The sequence below is a fragment of the Suricata suricatta genome, chromosome 9, assembly GCF_006229205.1.
Source record: "Suricata suricatta isolate VVHF042 chromosome 9, meerkat_22Aug2017_6uvM2_HiC, whole genome shotgun sequence".
Classification (NCBI taxonomy): domain Eukaryota; kingdom Metazoa; phylum Chordata; class Mammalia; order Carnivora; family Herpestidae; genus Suricata; species Suricata suricatta.
Window position 1 is genome coordinate 136,710,193 of NC_043708.1, and position 10,442 is coordinate 136,720,634.

General features: G+C 45.1%; 1 long non-coding RNA gene and 1 pseudogene across 1 annotated transcript in view; one reads left to right on the plus strand and one right to left on the minus strand.

The window, feature by feature from the left end:
• Positions 1–4,282: 4,282 nt before the first annotated feature.
• Positions 4,283–6,959, plus strand: LOC115302402 (annotated as a pseudogene).
• Positions 6,960–7,723: 764 nt separating this feature from the next.
• LOC115301594 overlaps positions 7,724–10,442 on the minus strand; it is a 16,269-nt gene continuing 13,550 nt past the window's right edge. Inside the window, exon 2 of the long non-coding RNA XR_003913189.1 lies at positions 7,724–8,232. This is a non-coding gene — a long non-coding RNA (uncharacterized LOC115301594). The remainder of the gene's footprint in view (positions 8,233–10,442) is intronic.

Here is a 10,442-nt window from a genome sequence, read left to right on the forward strand (position 1 = left end):
CGCCCCCTGGGCGAGCCCCGCGCTCGGGAGCCGCCGCGCGCCCTCCGGCCGGCCTTCCGGCCTTCTCTCGGAGCCGTCCTCGGCGGCTGCAGCGCCGGCCCCGCGTCCCTGGCCGGTCCCTAGGCTGTCCCTCCTGGAGTTTCCCGCCTGCGGGGAGTGGGACGGGGCCGGGGGAGGAGGGCGAGGCCGAGGTCCCGGGAGCACGTTGGAGGGGACGGCAGGACCCCCCAGAGCTCCCTTTCCCCAGCGGTGTCCTAGTCACCACTCTGGAGGGGAGCGGAGCTTTGACCCCTTCTGTGTCCAGCAGCCCACATTCGTCCTGTCTTCTGTTTTTGCCAGTATCACTGTGGACTCATGGAATTTTTTTTGAGTATGTTATAATCCATTGGTAAAAATAAACTATTTTAAGTCTCCAGGGGCGTCTGGGTGTTGGTTAAGTGTCTGACTTGATTTGGGGTCAAGCCATAATCTCACTGTTCATAGGATCAAACCCTAAGTAGGGCTTCAAGTCAGTGGAAAGCCTGCTTGGGGTTTTCTCTGTCTCTCTCTCTCTCTCTCTCTCTCTCTCTCCCCCTCCCTCCCTCCCAATAAAGAAATAAATCTAAATAAAAAACACATATCAAAAAAAGCCTCTCAAATGTACCAGAGCCAAACTAGTAGAGGCCACATTATCTGGTATGGAACAATAATAATAATTTAATAGAAAATATGAGGTCACTGCATATCGAAACTTATGAAATGCAATCAAAGCTGAGTTCAAGGCTAAAGTATAGACAAAACAATGTTCTCTGCAAAACCGGAAATGATAAAGAAGTAGAGGATTCTGGGAAGGTGGCAGAGGAGGAAGCAGGAACCAGCCTCCCTCCTGCCAGCAGCTGCTGGCAGGATCTGTCTGACTGGCTATTTGGGAGCTCTGGAGCCTGTTGAAGGCCTGTAACTCTAGGGAAGACTAGCTGTGAATTTCCATCAATGTCAGCTCTTTGCACAGAAGGAGCTCCCATCTGTCACCCTCGGCCACGCTAAGGCAGCCGTGCACATGTTCATGGAGCATGTGCGAGCTCCAGTGGGCAAAAGGAATCTGGCCTCCAAATACCTGGGCCTTGGGCGCTGATTCCTGCCAGTATTCACAGAGGGTCCAAAGAGGCAGGCAGCACTGTGGTGGCACTTCCCCCTGGGATGCAAGCATCTCCACCCTCCAGCTGATGTGACTTCCCAGGTATTTAAAGGGTCAGCACCCAATTCACCCCCCTTCATTTTTTTTTTAACCTTTCCCCCTTTGGCAGTCAGACATTAAAGACCAGTACAATTAAAAGCAAACAAACAAAACTGTGTAATGGGGCAAAGTAGAAAATGACCATCCATACCCAAGGAAAGGCAGAGAGAAGACCTGGGAAGAACTTGGGTTTATACCCCAAGCTGATCCTTGGCACAGAGACAATAATCCTACAGCAATCAAAACACAAAACAACAAAAAAACAGCAAACCCTGGGGAAGAGGAGAATGTGCGTTCCAGAGTTACCACATTACGAGATTCAAATGTCCAAGTGTTCAACAAAAAGTCACAAGGCATACAAAGAAATAGGAAAATATGGTCCAAAGGGAAAAAATACACAGAAACAGTCCTTGAAAAAGACCTAATAACAGATATACTAAACAGACATTAAAACAAATGCCTTAAAGTTGTTCAGAGAACTTAAGGCAGATGCGGAAGAAACCAAGAGAACGATGTGTGAACAAAATGGAAATGTAAATAAAGAGATATATAACCTAAATGGAAATAAACAAACCCCATTCTGGAGCTGAAAAAAAGCATAATCGTCAAAGTGAAACATGCACTAGAGGGATTCAACGTCAAATTTGAGCAGACAGAAGAAAGAATCTGCTACCTTGAAGATCAGACAATAGAAATGATCAAGGCAGAGAATAGAAAGAAGAAACTTAGAGGAAAAACAAACAGCCTCAGGGAGCTACTGGACATCATAAAATAGATGAGCCTCCACATTGTGGGGGGCCTGGAAGGCAAGAGGTGGGGGGAGAGAGACGGGGCAGAGAGAATATTCGAAGAAATAATAGTTGAAAACTTACAAAGCAAAAAACTGATAGGATTGAAGGAAGAAATAGTTCTACACATGATATTGAAGATACTAATATCCCATTCACAACAATGGATAAAACCAACCAGACAGAAGATACATAAGGAACCAGAGGGTTTAATGCAACAAACCATCTACGCCCCACGGACACAACAGCACACTCTATGCAACAACAGCATGAGCATACTTGCCAAGGGCACAAGGATAGACCATGTGGTAGAGCCCAGATTAAATCCCAGCAGATTTAAATAGATGGAATACAAAACATCTTCATGGGCCACAGCGGGATGAAGTCTGTAATCATTAACAAAAGGAAAACTGGAGGGGCACCTGGGTGGCTCAGTGGTTAAGTGTCCAACTCTTGATCTCAGCTCAGGTCCCGATCTCAGGGTCATGAGTTCAAGGCCCACATTGGGCACCATGCTGGACATGGAGCCTACTTTAAAAAAAAAGGAAAACTAGAAAATTCACAAATTTGTGGAAATTAAACAACACATTTTTAAACAACCAATGGTAAGAGTAAATCAACGGGGATATTAGAAAATACTCACAGACAAATGACAATGGAAACACACCATACTGAAACTTACCGGACACAGCGAAAGCAGTGCTAAGGTGGAAATGTATAGCTTTAAATGCTTACATTTAAAAAAATGACAGATCTCAAATCAACCACCTAACTTCACAGCTTAAGGAACCAGAAGAAGAAGAACAAACCCTAAAGCTGTCAGAAGAAAGGAAATACTAAATGTTAGAGCGCTGATAAATGAAATAGAGAACAGGAAAGCAGCATAGAAAACCAGTAAAACCAAAGGCTGGCTCTTTGAAAGATCAACAAAACTGATAAAACTTTAGCTAGATGGACTGGAGGTGGGGGAGAGAAAGGAGGGGGAGGGGGAGAGAGAGAGAGAGAGAGAGAGAGAGAGAGAGAGAGAGAGAGAGGGAGGGAGGGAGAGGGAGAGAGAGGAGACTCAAATTACTAAAAATCAGAAATGAAAGCAAGGCTGTCACTACATGTTACAGAAATAGAAAGGTTTTAAGAGAGAACTATGAGCAATTGTATACCTACCCCCCAGACTGGATTACCTTGAAGAAATGTTCCTAGGAATACAGAACAAAAACCTTTTCTTAATTCTTGTTAAAATGGTAAGGAAGACTTTATTCAATCTGTTGAACAGGGGAGATACTCAGGCTCCGCTCCAAGGGTCCTAACAGCTGGGGATTTGCACCCAACCAGCAAAACTGCAGGAGGGTCAGCGGATGGAAACTGACCAGGAGGAGACATCCAGGGTAGCGGCATTCTTGCCAAACGGATTCAGAATTCAGAGAGACCGACCAGATAAGGGTGAGGGTACTCTCACTAAACTAACTCAGCAGGACTCTTGTTGGGACTGAGTTAGACAGACCAAAGATAGGCCTGGGGCCAAGGCCGAGGTCTGGTTGAGGAAAAAAAAAAAAAAAAAGGCTCAGAAGAAAGCTCTGACTAAAGCTCGGTCAGACGCAGCCTCGTCAGTATTAAAGAATAAATAATCCAGGCAGGACGTGAGGCACTGGAGCCATAAGGGAAGCATTGACATTTACTCCTGCTTTTCCCCCGAGGACATTTTCTGATTCCTTGCTTGTTTCTCCATCAGAAATCCGGTGACAATCAGGTGTCAGAGTATGAAACTGCCAAAGGAGATGGGCAAAGTCCTGGAAAGAAGGGAACTCAGAGAAGTGCAAGTTAACTTTATGCTCTTGGGTAGCTGCTTCTTTTTTTATTTTTTTTTTAATTTATTTTATTTATTTTTGAGAGAGAGAGAGACAGCATGAGCCGGGGAGTGTCAGAGAAAGAGGGAGACACAGAACCCGAAGACAGGCTCCAGGCTCTGAGCTAGCCGTCAGCACAGAGCCTGACGCGGGGCCTGAACCCATGAACCGTGAGATCATGACCTGAGCCGGAGTCGGATGCTTAACTGACTGAGCCACCCAGGGGCCCCGGTTTCTTCTTTTTTAAAATGTTTATTTATTTTTGGGAGAGAGAGAAAGAAAGATGGTACAGGACCTGAGGCAGGGCTCAGCACTGACAGCAGAGAGCCCAATGCAGGGCTGGAACTCACGAACCATGAGATCATGACCCGAGCCCAAGTCAGACGCTTAACTGACTGAGCCACGCGGGCGACCTGTCTTGAACAGCTTCTTAGTGGCACATGTACAAAGAGAAGCAATCGCAGTGGGAGGCTGAGAGGTAACTAGAGACGCCACACCAGCTGCACAAAGCCAGGGAGACTCAGCTTGTAGTTCAAGCCTCACCAAGATGTAGGAGCCCCAGTAAACACGGGGGGCTTTGCGTTGTGATCCCAAAGGGACACGCCCCAGGAGTAAGGGTCACAAACTAGTAGTAAAGAAAAATTAATCGGCTAAAACCAATCTTTGAGAGGTTTAAGGTACTCTGTACAATCCACCATGAGGAGATGAAATCATATTAATCAAGATACATCATCCAGAGACTCAACACTTTTTTCCTCTACAATGTTTCAGGAAAAAATAAAAACTATAAGGCATGCTAAAACAGAAAGAGAGAGACCAAGAAGGACAAAGAATGGACAATAAAGTCAGATCTATGGATGGTTCCGATATTGGATTTATCAGACAAGGACTTTAAAATATCTATGATTGATATGATGAGGAAAATAGAAGACACATGGAGAATTTCACCAGAGAATTGGAATCCATGCAAAGGGATCAAATGGAGGCTCTTGATCTATAAAAATGCTATGACAAATTAATACCCTAAATAACGTGTGTTTCATAGCAAATTAGAGCAGAGCAGATGATTAGTACAACTAGGACACGAGTCAGTGGATGTCCAAACTGTAACACAGGAGAAAGGACAGAACATGCAGAGAAGAATATATGTCTGTTCATCATATGAGAAAGGACTAACAGACGTCTAATGGGGGGAGTACTGGAAGGGGAACAGAGAATGAGATGGAACAAGACTCCAGTAAACCCCAGCTGGATATTTCCCAGAGCAAGTGTCCCAAGAAAACCGAGTACAGAACTCTTTTGGGCATCGCCCAGAAGTCACGCAAGGTCATATCCACTGTGTTTCATTACAAATGCGTCACTAAGGCCTGTCCGGATCAAAGGGAGGACTGTACCCTACCTCTTAATACAGAGTATCAGAGAATTTGTAGACATGTTTTTATTTTTTAATTTTTTTAAGTAGTTTATTGTCAAGTTGGTTTCCATACAACACCCAGTGCTCTTCCCCAGAAGTGCCCTCCTCCATCACCACCACCTCTTTCCCCCTGCCCCTTCAACCCTTGGTTCATTTTCAGTATTCAATAGTCTCTCAAGTTTTGCGTCCCTCTCTCTCCCCAACTCTCTTTCCCTCTTCCCCTCCCCCTGGTCCTCCATTAGGTTTCTCCTGTTCTCCTGTCAGACCTATGAGTGCAAACATATGGTGTCTGTCCCTCTCTGCCTGACTTATTTCGCTTAGCATGACACCCTCAAGGTCCATCCACTTTCCTACAAATGGCCAGATTTCATTCTTCCTCATTTCCATGTAGGACTCCATTGTGTATATAAACCACATCTTCTTGATCCACTCATCAGGTGATGGGCGTTTAGGCTCTTTCCATGATTTGGCTGTTGTTGAAAGTGCCGCTATGAACATTGGGGTACATGGGCCCCTATGCATCAGCACTCCTGTATCCCTTGGGTAGATCCCCAGCAGTGCTATTGATGGTTAAAGGGGAGTTTTGTTGTTAATTTTTTTGAGGAGCCTCCACACTGTTTTCCAGAGCGGCTGCACCAGTTTACGTTCCCACGAACAGTGTAGGAGGGCGCCCATCTCTCCACACCCTCGCCAGCATCTATAGTCTCCTGATTTGTTCATTTTAGCGACTCTGGCTGGTGTGAGGTGGTATCTCAGTGTGGTTTTGATTGGTGTTTCCCTGATGATGAGTGATGCTGAGCATCGTTTCGTGTGCCTGTGGGCCATCTGGGTGTCCTCTTGGGAGAAGTGTCTGTTCATGTGTAGACATGTTTTTAAACCACCGCACTAGTAAAGCCCCAGCCAGTACACTCCTGGGTGTATGTCCCACCAAACCTGAGACTTCTGCCACCAAAGGAAAGTATGTGAATGTGCATAGCAGCTTTATTCATGACAATGGCCAAGTGGGGGCACCTGGGTGGCTCAGTTGGTTGAGCATCAGACTCCTGATTTCAGCTCAGATCATGATCTCATGGTTCGTGAGTTGGAGCCCCATGTCCAGCTCTGTGCTGACAGTGCAGAGCCTGCATGGGATTCTCCCTCTCTCTCTGCCCCTCCCTCACCTGTGCTCACTCGCTCTCTCTCTCTCTCAAAATAGGTAAATAAAAATCTTTAAAATATACAGTATAGGAGTCAAGCTCTGGTGGTGGCGTAAAGGCTGGAGGAAACACCTGAACACGTGGAATCCCAATGCCGGGCAACCAGGTCCAAATCCATGTCCTCCTAACCTTGGGTTCCCTGGAGGTTCCAATCCTGCCCATCCACCGCCACCTGTAAATCCTGCCTATCCGCCAGGCCCCTTTCCAACTCCTCCAGGAGCCCCTCAGGGGAATCCAGCTTTCCCCCCAGGTGGGCCCCCTCAGCCGGTACCACAACCAGGGTATCCAGGATGCCAACCCCTAGGTCCCTACCCACCTCCCTACCCACCACCTGCTCCTGGCATGCCTCCTGTGAATCCCTTGGCACCTGGCATGGTAGGACCGGGAATGGTGATGGACAAGAAGATGAGGAAGAAAATGAAGAAAGCTCATAAAGAGCTGCACCAACACCACAAGCACGGCAAGCATCCCTCCTCCCCCTCCTCCTCCTGCAGTGACTCTGACTGAATACACGGCCTGGGCCTCCCCTCAAGCCTCTCCAGTTTTGCTCTCCCATCAAGCTTCAGATGCCATTGTGGGAAAATTAGCTCTTGTGCCCTTCCTCGCTTACCCCCCAATCTGAACCTCACTCTGCCCTAACTAGGTAGGAAGATGGGAAAAGAATTCCCATGGGCTAGCAAAAAGCCTCTTCTCACTCCTGGGAAAGCACTCTTAGCCGATGAGTTTAGCAGGACTATTTATTGAGGATGATGAGATCTTTGAGCCAAATTCCGAAGAGAAGTTTAAGATCTGTAAAATGTGTTTGTTTTTAAACTTTCTTTTGTAATACCTGTCGTTGGGAGGTGGTGTGGAAAATTACTTATGGAGGAAAAAAACTGTACTGTTTTTGTAAGGTGGCTGGCACACTTTGGTGATTTAGTGGCAAATACATTTCCCAGCAGGCCTTTAGTGATCGTACTAACTGGAAGGCTGCTCGGAGGGGGAGTCTATTTGGAACCTAATCTCACTCCTTAGCTCGGTAGGCTGGCTCAGGTCTTTCTTATTCTCCAACTCTCAGTGCAAATAAAACTGTTTTTCCTTGAAAAAAAAAATAAATAAAATATGCAGTATATATAAAATAATAAAAAACACAAATGGCCAAATGGTTATCACTTGTAGAATGGATAAATGGTGGAATATTCATAAAATGGATGAAAAAGAATAAACCTCAATCCTGAAACAATATGAATTAATTTATAAACCTATTGAGCTAAAGAAGCCAGACACAAAAAGACGTCACGATTCCATTTATACAAAACTTCACAATAGGCAAAACTCATATGTGGTGCTAGAGGCCAGAGTAGCAATTACCTTTTGCTGGCTGGGGTGGCTGACCAGGGGGGTGTATGAGGGAAACTTCTGGGCAACAGAAATTTTCCTTATTTAGAGGTGGTGAGAGTTATATGGGTGTTGTTCAGGGACAGTTACACAGGAATATAGTGTGAGAAACCAGCGCCAAACCCAGGGGCTTGAAACAATGACTTGTTTTTCTCATGGAAATGTGGGCAGGACTTGGCAGGAAACAGTCGTGTCTAATCCACCCAGACTCACCTGGGGGGCCTGACTGAGGGCTAGAGGACTCTTTCCAGGAAGACCCCTCACGTGGCTGGCAGGTCGGTGCTGGCTGTTGGCTGGGAGCTCGCTGGAGTTGAGGACTCAGAACTTTGTTCTCTTTCCACATGAGCCTCTGCATGTGATTGGGCTTCCCTGCAGCATGGCGGCTCCAAGGGCACATGGTGACCTGAGAGAGAGAGAGAGAGAGAGAGAGAGAGAGAGAGAGAGAGAGAGAGAAGCAGGCTCCACGGTGTCAGCGCAGAACTCAATGCAGGGCTCGATCTAACTGTGAGATCATGACCTGAGCTGAAATCAAGAGTCAGACGCTTAACCAAGTGAGCCACCCAGGCGCCCCAAAATCTATATATTAAAGGTGACAATTACAAAGAAGAAAAAGAACAATAAAAAGACATAAAAGAATCAAAATAAAGTGCAAGTGCAATGACCTGGTTTTGAGTTAGGGAATGCCTTTCTAATCAGAACACCAAAGACAATCCATAAAATAAAAATATTAGAAAGATTTGACTACATAAAAAATGTTAAACTTCTGTTATAAATAAAGCATAATCTTCCTAAAAGTAAAAAGACATGGGGCACCTGGAGCTCAGTTGGTTGAGCATCCGACCTCAGCTCAGGCCACGATCGCAAGGTTTGTGGTTCAGACCCTGCACTGGCTCCCTGCTGTCAGTGTGGAGCCTGCTTCAGATCCTCTGTCCCCATCTCTCTAAGCCCCTCTTCCGCTCTCTCCCTCTCTCAAAAATAAATAAAATATATTTTTAAAAGTTAAAAAATAAGAAGACAAACTAGGAAAAGTATTTGTGTAATTTATGATTTTATGCAAAGGGAAGTATCCTTGACATATAAACAGCACTTGCGAATCAATAAGACAAATACCCACTCATCTCCTTTTTTTAACCAACAAAGGACATTAACAGAGAATACATAGAAATAGGACTCTTCTATTCTTTCTTTTTTTTTTTTTTTGAAGTACAACCTTTCTTAAGAATAATTTAGAAATGTGTTTCCACAGTTTAAAATCTATGTACCTTTTGCTCCAGCAATACTACCCATGTATCTGGAAGAAATAAGAGCCGGGTACAGAATTCAAAAACAACAACAAGGATATCAAAACATACTCTTTTTAAAATGTTTTTTTTAATTTATTTTTGAGAGAGAGAAAAAGCACGAGCAGGGGAGGGTCAGAGAGAGAGGGAGACACAGAATCCGAAGCAGGCTCCAGGCTCTGAGCTGTCAGCACAGAGCCCGACGTGGGGCCCGAACTCACAAACCACGAGATCATGACCTGAGCTGAATTTGGCCATTTAACCGACTGAGCCACCCAGGGACCCCAAAATATACTTTTTAAAAAATGAAATCAACCTAGACAGATGACTGGTTAGGTAAATTACTTAAGAATCAACCATATAACGGGGTGATACACGCCTAGCGAAGAGTGTTTACTGATATGAGAAAATGTTCTCAGCCCATTCTGCTGAGGGAAATCAGGCTAAGGAACAAGGCGTGAAGCGCCCCGTTTTTCCCTATAGGCTCACAATCCACCACCTTGTTTAAATGTCTATACATATACATAAACATATAGACCCACACATATAGAAAAGACCATAAGTTTATAACCACTGTTATAAGTGCAATATATCACAGTGTGATGAGATTCTGGAGTGATTTCTCTCTTTACTTTTTTTTGACAGTAAGAAAGTTGTTTGTTTTTTTAAGTAAAAATGTTGTGAGATTCGACTACCTATGATGTTTTAGTTAACTGGCCGGCAAGCTCCAGCGAGGACAGCAGCACGCCCATGCCGTAAATAGGGTCTTTCTCCGACCTTCTCTCCATGACTGGGTACCACTTCTCATCTGGCTACATGCAGCTAAATTCAGTTTGACACCCACTGCGTGCCCCTAGGTGCAGGGCACGAGACCTGAGTTTGCACAGATGACAAGAACATAGTACTTGCCCCAAAGAAGCTAATAATTTAGTAGGAGGGGGGAGAGTCCTGCTAGCTGGAAATAAAACTTCTTTTTTGGATTAAAAAAAAAAAGGCAGTTTGCCATGCTAGACTCGCTTCAGCTTCTTGCTTAGGGAGCTCTGGTTTGTTCGCTTGTCACCGCTTTCTGGAATGCAGCCTAGGAAAATAATACATGTCCCCATGTGTGCTGGGCTATAATTAGAACAAACTCGAGGACTTGTGAGAAGAAAAACTAGTGGCAGAAATGCATTTAGTAAAGCTCTGGCAAGGCAGGCAAGGGAACGGAGGAGGAAGAGATCTGTTTTGGAAATTGATTGAATGCCAGAGGGAGAGAAGACATTTCAAAAATATAAAAGGCAATTATTATGTCCTTAGGGTTTTTATACCGCAGGAGAGCGTGAAAATGTAGCCG